Source organism: Oikopleura dioica, chromosome 2 (assembly GCF_907165135.1).
Source record: "Oikopleura dioica chromosome 2, OKI2018_I68_1.0, whole genome shotgun sequence".
Taxonomy (NCBI): domain Eukaryota; kingdom Metazoa; phylum Chordata; class Appendicularia; order Copelata; family Oikopleuridae; genus Oikopleura; species Oikopleura dioica.
This window is the reverse complement of record NC_137292.1, coordinates 14,095,435-14,108,213: the sequence shown is the minus strand read 5'-3', so window position 1 is coordinate 14,108,213 and position 12,779 is coordinate 14,095,435.

Below are 12,779 nucleotides of genomic sequence, written 5' to 3'. Positions count from 1 at the left end.
GCTGGTGAGGATAACAAGAGGCCAAAGGGTGTGCATGATTCTATCTAAGTTGGAGTGCGGCATAACTGTTGGATTAAATTGTCGAGTGCATCGAGCATATAATTCTCACATTCCAGACGTCGCTTAGCTCCTTCGCCGTCCGAAAATTACAGAAATTTCAACTTTGGATTTCAATTTCCCTCGGAACGCGCAAAAATGACGTTTTGAACCGCAAAAGAAAAAAGGAGGAAGGAGCACTTGAGTACCGCCCTGTCACCAAAGATGACAGCTGAGTTCCAAAATCAAGAACCGATACTCGAAAGAAACGATTCTTCTCCTCAGAAAAAGGCCACGTGATCGCCTTTGACCTGCGATTAAACTCTTTATCCCGTGCAAAAATCACGCTCAATCTTCATTAAATAATTTTCGACGCAATTTGCTCTCCTCTAATTCGCGTTTCAGCTCGAATTTCGCGTTAAAAATTGAACAGCGTGAGAAGCTCAAATTTTAGATTCGAGGGTCTTTCCTTCCTCTTTTTTTAAAAGTGCGCCTGACAAAATGTTGACAGGAAAGAAAGATTTTTTCAGTGAAAAAAGCACTTTTAGCAGATTAAATTTCTCATGTCAAAAATTGGATTTAGAAATGAAATAACAGCGATTTTTCCTGGACTCTGCAACCTACGTAGAAAACCTGAGTCAGGTCCTGAAAGAGCGGCGTTTTTTTTGAAAACGAAGCCGCAGAAACGACTGAAATTGCGGCTTCGTTTTGGAAAAAGCCGCGAAGCCACTTTCATTTAAGCTCTTTCAGAACCTGACTCAGGGTTTCTACACAGGTTACCGAGCTTAGTTTTTTAGGAGAGATGTTCAATTTAGTATGTATGAATATTTGATTCCAAGGGAAGAGGTTGATAATGTCACACAAGCTTGCTTGAATTATAAACAAGAAACACAAGGTTTTCCCCGGTATCTAAGTAATACTGGGTTCAGAGCATAATTCAGAATTTAACCTATTGCCCTGTTCTAAAGGCATTAGCAAATACTTTGTCTTTTACCGAATTAGGTCGCTGTTCCCCTTACGCTGTCAAATTTAGACATCGTAAATAAGGGCGGAGCGAGAAACAATAATTCAATAGTTAAATGAAAAAGGACTGTTCATTCATTTGATTTCTAGGGGTTAGAAAATCATAATCAATTTTCCCGAGCTTCAATCGTAGAAAAGAGCCGTATTTCGTCACGTGCCAGATCGCGGCGGTAGGGTTAAAAATTTCACACCATCGGCGAATCTAACCCAGAAAACGTTTTGACGAGATGGCGGACCCAATTTGTGCGTTTCATTTTCTTGTTATCAAAAATTCTCAACGTCGTCTTTCATGGTATCATGGGGTGCCGATAGACCAACTTATCGCGCGTAATTTCGACTTATCGCAATATTTTGGCAGCAGGGATGAAAATGACGGCAGGGAAATGACGGTTTATTCGCGGTTTATTTTGGTTAACTCATCAACCAAAATGTTGGTTAAATAAATTTTTATTATCTAATGATTAAGGAATTTCCAAAAGAATTAGCAAGGGGTAGGTATCAAGAATTGGATTTTCTGTCAGTGTTTTCATAGTGAAAGTTAATTTTTAACATAGTGACCCCCTTATTTTTCTGCTCAAAATTTATTTCCGACAATTATCTCTTTCCTATGGAAGCCAAAAATTTAGATTTCTTGAGCTTTCGAGGTGCTACAATGCAAATCGGGCACCTCCGATTGTCGCCAAAATGACCATTTTAGGAAAGTTAGCGATGTTTGACGATAAATTTGGTTAAAAATTTTTTTTGAAATTCGAAATTTTGGCTTCCATAAGAAATAGAGAAAGGTCTAAAGTTTTTGTTTTCAAAGTAAAATAAGGGTGTCACTATTTTAACTTCGGGAGAAAAGTCTGACGGAAAATGGCGATTTTTGATATCTACCTCCTTAAAATGAACAAAATAAAATTGTCTTCTTTTCTTTTTAAAAATTCTATCAGTAATAAATGACGAAATAAGCGACCATCTAAAATCGAAAAGAAAATCGATTAGAATATTTCCGACACGCAAAAAATGCTTCATCCCCCTCTCTCTCAGCCCTCAGCATGCCGCTAGAATTACTCCTGGTACTCTCTTTTTTTTGCTAATAGTTTCGAGACACGTGACCTCATAAAGTTTCAACCTTTTTTTCTTTATGAGAGAAAATTGCGACTCGACTTTTGGTGGAGCCGCAGTTCGATCAATTAAGATTCGGTTTCGGAAACGTGTGCAGGGATTAGCGGCCAGATTAGAAAGTGGATCGTACTGAGCCGGATTGATGAGTTAAAATTCGACTCCAGGAGGGCCGATGATCAAGTTCTTGACTTGTTCGTCATAAAGGAAGGGATTATTAACCGGGCAAAACGGGTTGAAATAAATTATCAAAGCCTATTGAATATTTAAAACTGAGAGTAGATAACCTGAGTCAGGCTCCCTGAGTCAGGATTACTTTTAAAAGTATTACTAAACCCTAGACGAAAAGCCGCGGAGCGGCTTTTTCTTAGACAAAGCCGCGTAGCGGCTTCGCAAAATTGAAATCTCAATCTTAATTCTTCAAAAGCCGCTTCGCGGCTTCGTTTAAAAAAAGCTGCTACGCGGCTTCTGATTAAAAAAATGAATGACAAACTATTTACTACAAAAAGTAGGATCTTTGAATTCCAGGTTACGGAGCGCACGTCCAAGTCCTGAGTTAAAATCCATGTTCTTTTTTTGTGTGATCCTCTTATGCTTTGTTTTTCGATCACGTGACCGCATGAAAATCCGGCAGTAACGCAAATCTATATTTAAATCCCGACCCTGGAAACCTCATCCGGCGCGCACGCTTTTCATCCCGTTTTCTTCTCAGAAAGTACGGGAGTCTAAAATATTAAGTCTTTGCTAGTTACTATCAATTGAGATCGATTTCCGACCGAGGTGCTCAAGCACAGCGGTTTAGAAAAATCGCCGACTTCGATGATTTGATAGCAGTACCGCTAATGAGGGCCCATTTTGAGAGGGCCCATCTCATGTAAAATCTAGAATGCCAGCTCACTTTGACAGTGATAAGGATTCCAAGTAATCATTAAGCAAACTACAGTCTTTTCTCTTACAACATACAGAAGGCAATTCAACCAGATTAGTTCGTAAGTCGTAATTACGCGATGTTTTCGGTGTCCCTTTTTAAACAACCATACTATACTAGAATTTGTTAACGGCATTTGTAGTTATGTCAAAGAAATGTTTTCTCTTCGGGGGAAGCCTTAATTAAAAATTTATGGTACAGGTGAACTGTTTAATTCTTATGTCTACTTTTTGATCGATTTTCCGCACGATGGCGCAATTTTTTATCGACCAATAAAATGAGAGAGAGAGATATTCTTTTAAAAAGTTGTTCCTAAGTCTTGGCATTCCTGGATTCGACTGTATATTATTTCTTACGCCACACCGGATTCGTCCGCCCAAAAAGCGGAAGCCAGGACCCTTATTTTTGCATGTGAAATGAACGCGCGAAATTCTCGTTCGGCGAAAAGCGTCACATCTTCTTCGGTTCACCTCGCAACCGCTAATTTGTATTCCATAAGTAGGGCCGACGAGCAAAAATTCAACCCCAAGAACCCTTTTTGGTAAAGACTTGAAACTTTGGGACAATATGTATTTGGGCCCAACTAAAAAAATTGTTATTGAAAATTTTTTGGTCTGACCACGTGATCACGGGTTACTGACCTTCGAAAAGCTAGAAAAGCTTGCCGAGCTTGATCCCCTTATGGCATCATCTTCTCGTTAGGCTAAAAAGAAAGGTCTTGGTTTGTTCTAGTGGTTTAGTCAAAAAAATTCTTGGTGTCGTCTTTACAGGACACGCTAGAAGCTATATAAGGACTCAAAACTCGCTAAAATTGAGGTAAAAATCCAGGTTTCACGGGTTACTCAGGCCAAAATACATTGCAAAAAGGGCCATTTTGGACGCTTCATTTCCCTCTAGCGAGTCATGTGATCTCGCCACCAAAAATGTTTTGGATTCTATAGGAAGGACTTTTTGTGCTCTTTTATGTGAGCTACATTATGATCACCTGCAGTCAGGGGATCGAGGTTGGCAAGCTTTTCTAGCTTTTCGAGGGTCCGTATCACATGATCACGTGATCATACCAAAAAATTTTCAATTACAAATTTTTAAGATGGGCCAAAATACATATAGTCCCAAAGTTTCGGGCAGTTACCTGAAGGGGTTTTAGGGGTTGATTTTTCGCTCGTCGACCCTATCCATAAGCACCTGTCATGCATATGCGAGATAAACGTACCAGGGAAATGTACCGATGTTGTTGATGGCGATTTGTTTCTTGCTCTCACGATCGTGTAATGCATATTTTGTATAGAGGATTATTCCAGTGCAGGGCTTCTGTTCTAGGGCTCCTTAACAGTGAATGTCGCCAGTAACGGCGGATTGGAATTTTGAATCCCGTTCGCGCTGACCGCATAATACCTTCACGTCTTTGCTGTCCCCAATCCAGGAATTCCTACCTCCCAGGTGACGAGCAAGATACTGTACCAAACGAACTGCAGCTTTCGTGAAAAAAAAACTCTCCCCGTTCAGACGCGGGACGAAGAGTGCCACGCGTCAGCGGGTTAAGTGCTTCAACAACACGTCCTGCCAGTGTTGGAACATGTTCCATAAGTGGCTAGAATATTGTTTCACAAGGCGGCGATGTTATGTTTTCCAAAGTTTCAGACTTTGACTGTTTCGAAATGGGCAAAAACAGCGAAAAAAAAGTCTCCTGGAAAAGAAGCTCTTCGATACTGCTTCCCTTAAAACATCGCTCAATTATAAGTCCGGCGGCGCGGATGAAACGCTCGCGTTAGTAACTGTCGTCTTATACACAACGTCCGTCATCCTCCTCCATTCGGATGAGAGCTGTTTCGACAATAAAGCGGTTGTTTTGAGAGCAAGCGTGGCGCACGTACTTTGATGCACCTTTTTCAACGGATTCTGCATCATGATTCATGAAAGGAAATCCCTCTATTTGCGTTTGAAAACTGGGTGCGGCTCAATTATCCTAACAGGGGGCTAAAACGTTGCATCACGGGTCGATTAGGGTTAATTTTCAACCCTTTCAGATGCCAAGATGAAATAACGTTTGACGTGTGAACCTGGGCTCGGCAACCTGTGTGAAAAACCTGAGTCAGGGTCTGAAAAAGGTAAAATCAAAAGCCGCGTAGCGGCTTTTTTAAAAACGAAGCCGCAAAGCGGCTTCGCAACTCAATCACTATAATCTATTTATAAATACTGGTTTGACTGGTTTGATTGGTAAATACTTCGTTTTTAAAAAAGCCGCTACGCGGCTTTTGATTTTACCTCTTTCAGACTCTGACTCAGGTTTTCTACACAGGCTGCCGAGCCCAGGTGTGAACTGAGGATAGATCAAATTTGGCAGAGGAAAAAGAGCAGTGTTCTTGAGCCTCTGAACATTTCCGGCGCTTGATATTTTGGGCTCGTTACTCTTCAAAAGGGATCAGAACAAGATCAGACTGACGACATTGACCTCTGGAGCTGATGTGGCGTCTAAAGCTGCCAGTGTAATGAAACATTCACGGCGGCGTTTTGCTCTTTGTCCAACAACGACTCCTCCACCGCCGGGACGCGCCGTTAGATTCTCTATTACCGGCACTCTCCAAACGACTGTTCCAAAACAATTAAGGGTAATGGTCTTCTTGGAAGTGCCTGTTTGTGGGGCTAATTGCCGCCTCGGAACATATTGAACGCTGCAGCGAAAATTCTCGAATTCTAGTTTCGAGAAAAATTTAATCCCTCTTTTCTGCTTTGAAATGTTTCTATTCGCCGATGAGAATCTCCAGTCATAACATCTCTCCTTGAGAGGATATTTTCATTTCCTTCAGTCAAAGCCCGGTCCCTTAAGTAAGCCCTGGCCCTATCTCTATCAACTCCTCTCTCATTTCTGGAGCGATAAAGCTGCCTTATCAATATCTCTCCCGCGGCGGTGGAAGGTTGAAAAAATTAAGTCAGCTTCTGAGCAAGTTGTGTTTGTTCAACTCGACTTGAGTGGGGGAGGAAGGATTAAAGGCACACAACACGACAGCTTTCGTTTTTTCGTTTTCTGGATATATATATTTTTAAAAAGAAAATTGCAGAAAAAGGCACAATGAGGCGAGTTTTCTTTTGAAAGTTTTGGCGAGTTTGGCAGGGATGAGTCCCACGTCTAAATCCCTTTTCACGTCACGTTGTTTGTTTTATCTCATAATCGCTGATTTTCGAATAGAATAACATCATGAAAAATGAAACTGAGCTAATGGATTAGGCAGCTTTTCCTGACCGTCAGTTTGTCCGTTTGGTTTAATGAGGATTGAATTTTGGAAAGCTGGATTTCTAGCGCTGCAGTTTTGCTCGCTTCTTTAGCCAATTGCTCTTTTAGATCTTTGACTAAAGTATCTATATGTTCTCGTAAGTCAAGGTCGACGTCGTAGATTTCTTTGTCAAGTTTGTTCTTTCACAGGGGACATGAAATAATGCTATATATCTTCTTACACAAGCATTTTCTGTGGATATTTCAACATCTGTTTGACATTTGACAGGATAGAAATTCTGAGGGGAACAAGAACAACCACAAGTTGTGACAGGTCAGCATTTTATCTGTCAAGTACTGTGTTCTGGTACGTGGAGCGGCTCAATCACGTTAGTTCTCCTGAGTTCCCGAGGTGGCGATTTCGCCCTCGACAAGGTTGAGGGGCTGACCTCTAATGAGCGCGGCAAAATGACATTTCAAAGTGAGCCGCGGAAACAGTTAGACCAGAGAACAGGATAGACGCACCAATTAGCAACTTCTCTTATCGCACTGATTATAGCCCCTTTCCTCGATTGTTTCTTGGAGAGCATCGTTGCTCTGAACATTTTCAGCGCGCAGTGTTTCTTTGGCAGTTTCCAGAGCATTTTTTAACTCTTGCTTCGTCGCCTGAAAATAATATTTTACCTGAGCAAAACTATCTATATTTTTCTGGATCGCACCTTGTTAGATTTGAGATTTGTAATAATTATATTCTGTTGCCTATCCTTCTCTAGCAAATCGGCTTCCACATTGTTTATTCTTTGCTTTAAACTACCATCATTTGCCCTCAATTCAATGCGATCTTTCGTATGTCTTCCATCTTGTTCCTTGAGTTTTGTATCCAGCTCCGTTATGTTCTTCCTGAGTCGATGTAAATCAATCCCGTGGCTTTTGAAAGGGTTAAAATCTAGCTGCGCGTGGATAAAGCGGCGATTTTGATCTGACGTAATAACGTTTTGCAAGGTAACTTTGAGGAGACGTGGAAATGGCAAATCTTATTTTTCTTGCAACAATCCACTTCCGTTTTTAAATCTTCTCAACCCTTTTCCTGGACAGCAGTTTTTCAGCAACATAGGCTGAAATAAGAGTTAATAGACGTAAATTTTAGGAAATGGAGATTTGGATCCCGGGGATTTAAGGGTATCTGCTGCGGTAAATGCGGACGAATAATGACCAAGATTTGGTCAAAAATGACCTCCTCGTTGCTTTTCTTATTCAATTGTATTTACTGTTTTCGGGTATTTTTAGAGTTGTTTCATTTTGAATTCTGATATTTTCATCGAATTAACACCCCTTTGAAGGTTTTATAATGTGATCAAGTTGGTGGTTTACGCGTGTTTCTGCGAAGAGCGGGTGGATTACGGTCAGCCCTGGCGGCGGGCCAGAGTTCTCTTGTTTTGTTTGGTAACATTTTCAAGGGTTCAATTGATTGTTACGCCATATTGGGGACGTGTTCTTGATCGCTCGCTTATTGAAGTTCCACTAGAAATAGCGAAATAGCTACGACTCCCCCTGTTTCTCAACAAATATCGGTCCGGCCGTTCATAAGACTTTCTAAGCTTGTAAAATTGTAAATTAAAATTCCCGTGGCGAAATATTTATACGTAAGAAATTCGAGTTCTTTGCGTCCACGGGAGGTGTTAACAAGATAAATGATAAATTGGGTATTTACCGCGATTTTCTAGGCCTGCGGATTGATCGTAAGCGTACCAGAAGTTCACCAGGGCGGAGAATGAGAAGAAACTAAAAGATTAAATTATTTTTTATTAAAAACTCTCTAAAAAGGGTAGGTGACATAAATCGATAAAAAGAATGCGTCATTTTTTAACAAAATTTTGGCCAAATTTTAGACCAATCAAATGTCCGGATTCTGCTTGCAGGCCAATCAGATTTCAGAAGAAATTTTCGGAAAAATTCGATTTTTGTCTCAATTTTTTGACGATTCGAGCCCTAACCCAAACCCTAACTTTTAGACTAAGAGTCTTAGTTAGAGTCTCTGACCCTAACCCTAACCCTAACCTGAAAAAACCCTTTTTCTAATTTTTTCTATGAGCTTCTATTACTCTAATTTAATAAGCATGCTCCCACCGCTGCTTGAAATAGTTAAATCAGCATCTTCAAGTGTCTCTTTAAAATGAACTTCAGAAATACCACAGTAGAAAGCAAAAGGTGTGGTACCACATCTTCGCCGTCTTTGAAGATGATTTTTAGAAACGCCAAATATTTGGCAGAACGTTTTCCCAAGCTGACATTTTTTGAGTTTAACCTTTTTGGCGCGGCGGAAATTTCGCGAAATTTTCTCTCAACTTCTTACCGCCGCGTTTATTTTACAACCGGTCGGGATCATCCAAAGAAATTCGTGTTTTTCTTTTTGACTTTTCAAAGATTTAAGGACCCCCCGTCAACAATTCCGGGTTTTTTGAATAAAAAAATAAAACTTTGAATATTTGAGCCGGAAGTCAAACTACCAGTTTTTCGAAAAATTAGCTCTAATAAAAAAATAATTAACGGAACAAATTTGAGTGGCGCACCTTAAGACGGTTGTCATTTGCATGAATCTTGGGTTGATTTGCATTTTCCGCGATTTCTCGCCACTCTCTTTGAATCTACCATCCATTCATCTCTCTCAATAATAGCACTTTTTTTCTCTGTGTTCGATCGATGCTACTCTGCGCTAGAATTGATTAGTCCAGTAGTGATAATTCTGTACTTTCTCGAAATGCGATACATTCGCGCTTCTCATGCATTTTCAAATACTCGACGGGAATTATTTAGATTCCGCGTTTTTGGGAACGACCAAAAGGTGAATCTACCTTCTGAAAATTAAATTTCGATCTTTTTTCAACCCTTTTAATTATTTATTCTTCTCAAAAAATGGCTCACTAAAACTTATAATCTACAAGTGGAAAATACAATTCTGTGTTTGGCGACCTGTGTAGAATTCTGAATTCCTGAGTGAGGATTAAAAAGAGCGTTCATCAAAAGCTGACTCAGGTTTTTAAAACAGGTTGCCGAGTCCTGCAATTGATTTCTTCTTCTTGTAATTCCCCCAAAAATAAACCTGTCTTTGGAATTCTTTTTCTGCACTAGAATCCCTGCATTTTTCGTTAATTTAATTCTCCGACTAACAGTTCAGTTTTGTTTGAATAATCGTGCCTTCGAAAGTCCTATTTTTGCTTCATTCGGTTTTTTTTTATTTTATTATGTTTATCGAAAAACCAGAAAAAAAGTATTATTTTGGCAGCAAACTATTCTCGCCCCGTTGCATAAATTTACAAACTGAGATACACAGATCAAGATTGCACCTCAAAGCCGATAAATTTCATCAAATCTGTGTTTTACACTAACATAATTTTTCACTTTATTTTTTCTTGCTACACTACTAGTTAGTAATTTTATTTTCAGGAATCGACGCACTCCAACAATTCTTCATCTGCCACTTCATCATTTTCAGAAGAGAGATCGACTTACTGTACAATTTGAAAACATCAAATAGGCATGATATCAACCAGAAATTATAATTGATTTGATCCAGAGAAGATGATTTTCAGGGAATTTTGAAAGGGCGTATTTTCAAAAACTACGCCATCTAGCGGATTTTCTCGGCTAATCAGGACTCGTAGAAAATAAGAAACATGTTCTTGGATCTGATTGGTTCCGATTAATAACTCATTAGCGCCCTCTACAGAAGAGTTCATTAGCCAATAAGATTCAAGTAGAAAATTTCGATTTTTTTCTCGATAAATTGGAAAATGCGATCTTTCCAAACATAAATAACATCTTTTCTACGTCTTCTTTTAACTATGTTTTCTCATAAAGAAAAAACGTATTTACGTTTATTACGAAAACTTTCCTCCCTCTCCTCTTCTCTGGAATAACCAATTATCCTTCTTCCCAAATTACATTTCTGTAAACTAATTTTATTTTTTAGGTACGTACCCGCTTTAAAAAAAAACGAGAAAAAAAACGATGAAGTCGCGAGAAAGTCGCAACTCAAAAAAACTCCAGCTGATTCGCCGTTGCGTCAAATTCCATCAGCGCTAGAATTTTTTTCCCAAAGACAAAATTTTCTTAAGGGTGTCTCAACGATAAAAAATCCATTAAAATTTGGCTCCTCTAAATGGGTTTTCTATTTTATTGATAAAAAATAACTAAAATGACCTTGATTTTGACCCTGGGAAAAAATCTAGCGCTGGTGGTTTTTACGCACGTCAGGCTGGACCATTTTCTATCTGAATAAACGTGACACATTCGGCAGGAAGCAGGCAATCAGCAGCTACTTAATTTGATTAGCAGTTTAGAATCTTTATAGCCAGTTCTGTTTCTTTTTCTATTGCATTGGATTTCATTTCATTTGAAATTTTTGGGGAAAAATAGCAAGAAACGCTTGAATGTTTTTGTTGCATAAATAGCTACGCAGGAGCACTAGAAAATAAGATGTAACGGAGACATAATTGAAAATTGCGAAGAAGACTGATTTCGTGAATTGCCGCGTTGCGTTGATGCGATTTACGCTCGGAGACGCATCTTTTCCCTTCTGCGGAACTGTCTGTTGTGACCGCAAATGCGAACACCATCAGATTGACTTTTTGGACCCTTCAGGTGGAGCAGCACCTGACATCCGAGCAAAAATGGAAATTTCAAATTTGGAACATCTCTTTTTTCAAAACTCAGCAATGTTTTCAATAACAAAAATAATTTTAAGGAGATTGACATCAATAATCGCCTTTTTTAGGAAGTTTTTCTTCAAAAGTTATCAAAGTGAGACCCTTAAAAATACTCTGCTGGGCTCGAAAACCTGTGTAGAAAACCTGAGCCAGGGTATTTTCATCCTTCAGGCCCTGACTCAGGTTTTTTTTACAGAAAGCTTGGACGGAAAATTCGAATATCGATGTCAACCCCCTTAAATTTGAGGCATTCCTTATGTAAGCACTGGGGTAGCTCTTTATCCAAAAAGGCAATGATATGACAGCTTCTTAAATTTCTGCGTCTTTCTTGACCAAAATCAACGGCAATCGCGGTAGACCCCAACGCTCCACCTGGACCCACGTGACTGGTTTATTACACTGATTTGGCAAGGGTAACAAGCGATTGTGGTAGCACCAGAAATTCTTATTCTAAGCCATTTTCACGAATCAAATATTAGCTCTAAGAAAAGTACTCTTTTTGATGTCAAAAATTTTCATCAAAATTAGCCTATTTTTGATCAAAATTAAAATCGTTAGAAATTCAAGAATTTGACCCTCTAATATTTTTCGAAATCAATTAGGAAGCAGTTACTAAATATCACTTGTCAAAATCCAAACATCGAGAATATTTGCTAGAGGATCATTTTTTTCGGAAGTCATAATTCTTATCGACCTTTTGAGAACTGCTTCAATCAGCGATTTTCTATTCCGTATTTGACCTCTATTGAAAGTTTTCTGCTTCCGGAGGCGTTTTTCTTTTCCCTGTGAAAAGGACAAAAACCAGTGGAAATTATCTTCCTGCTTTTGACAGCTATTTCCGAACTTGAACTTTTTTGTCTCCGTCGATAGATTTGAGTGCTGTTATAACTGAAGCGCAATTTTCTGAACAGTTATTCCTCGATACGCTTTCAGTTGAGGGCACACCTGAATTCGCCTGAATTCTTTCAGAGTATTACAGTCAGACCTGGCGATTTTAGGGGCAGTTTTCTGCCGAAATATTAAAAATAACTCATTGCATTTTGAGCATCCCAGTTCGGAATTCTCATCTAAAGTCATTGATAAATAGGTTTATGGTAAACGGTTTATCTTATCGGTAATAAGAGGCCCTTGGGTTGAAATATTTTTCGACATAAGTTTTCTTCGCTATTCCTTTTCGCGGCTCGTTATATTTTATACCGCAACATAACACGTGAGGTACCAACGTCAGTAGCTTGCTTTAATCCAATATTATTAATGAAACCCAACATTGTGCAATCTCCAATGAACATGTTTCATGTTTTTGTCCAGCCCAAAATCCAAGCCTCAATATCATAATGACAAGTTCCTCCCGGACAGAAACAAACCTGATACTGATTATGGCGAAATTGCGTCCTAGAATCTTTCGCCATCAAAAAAGCATCAGTAGCGGATTATCCCCAGCACCCTTGTCTTATCATCACCAGTCTTGAACCAGCGAAAAATTGCAAAAGAAGCAATCCGAACATTTCGATCAAAATCAATTTTTCAGAACTTCAAAAATTAGGGTTAGAGTTCGGAGTCGTAACTTAGGGTTAGGGTTAAGGGTAGACAGAAAGTAAGGGGCATTTGAAATTTTGAATTGTGTACTGCAACAATGATTAAGGAGCTCCATTAAAGACGCAGGTTTACCGCAAGACATTGATTAATAATCGCCGTAGCAGGTTAAACAACTTCTCGATTATGAGAATTATGCATTTCAATTGAATCGTTTTTCGTCCACTAAAACTGCTTT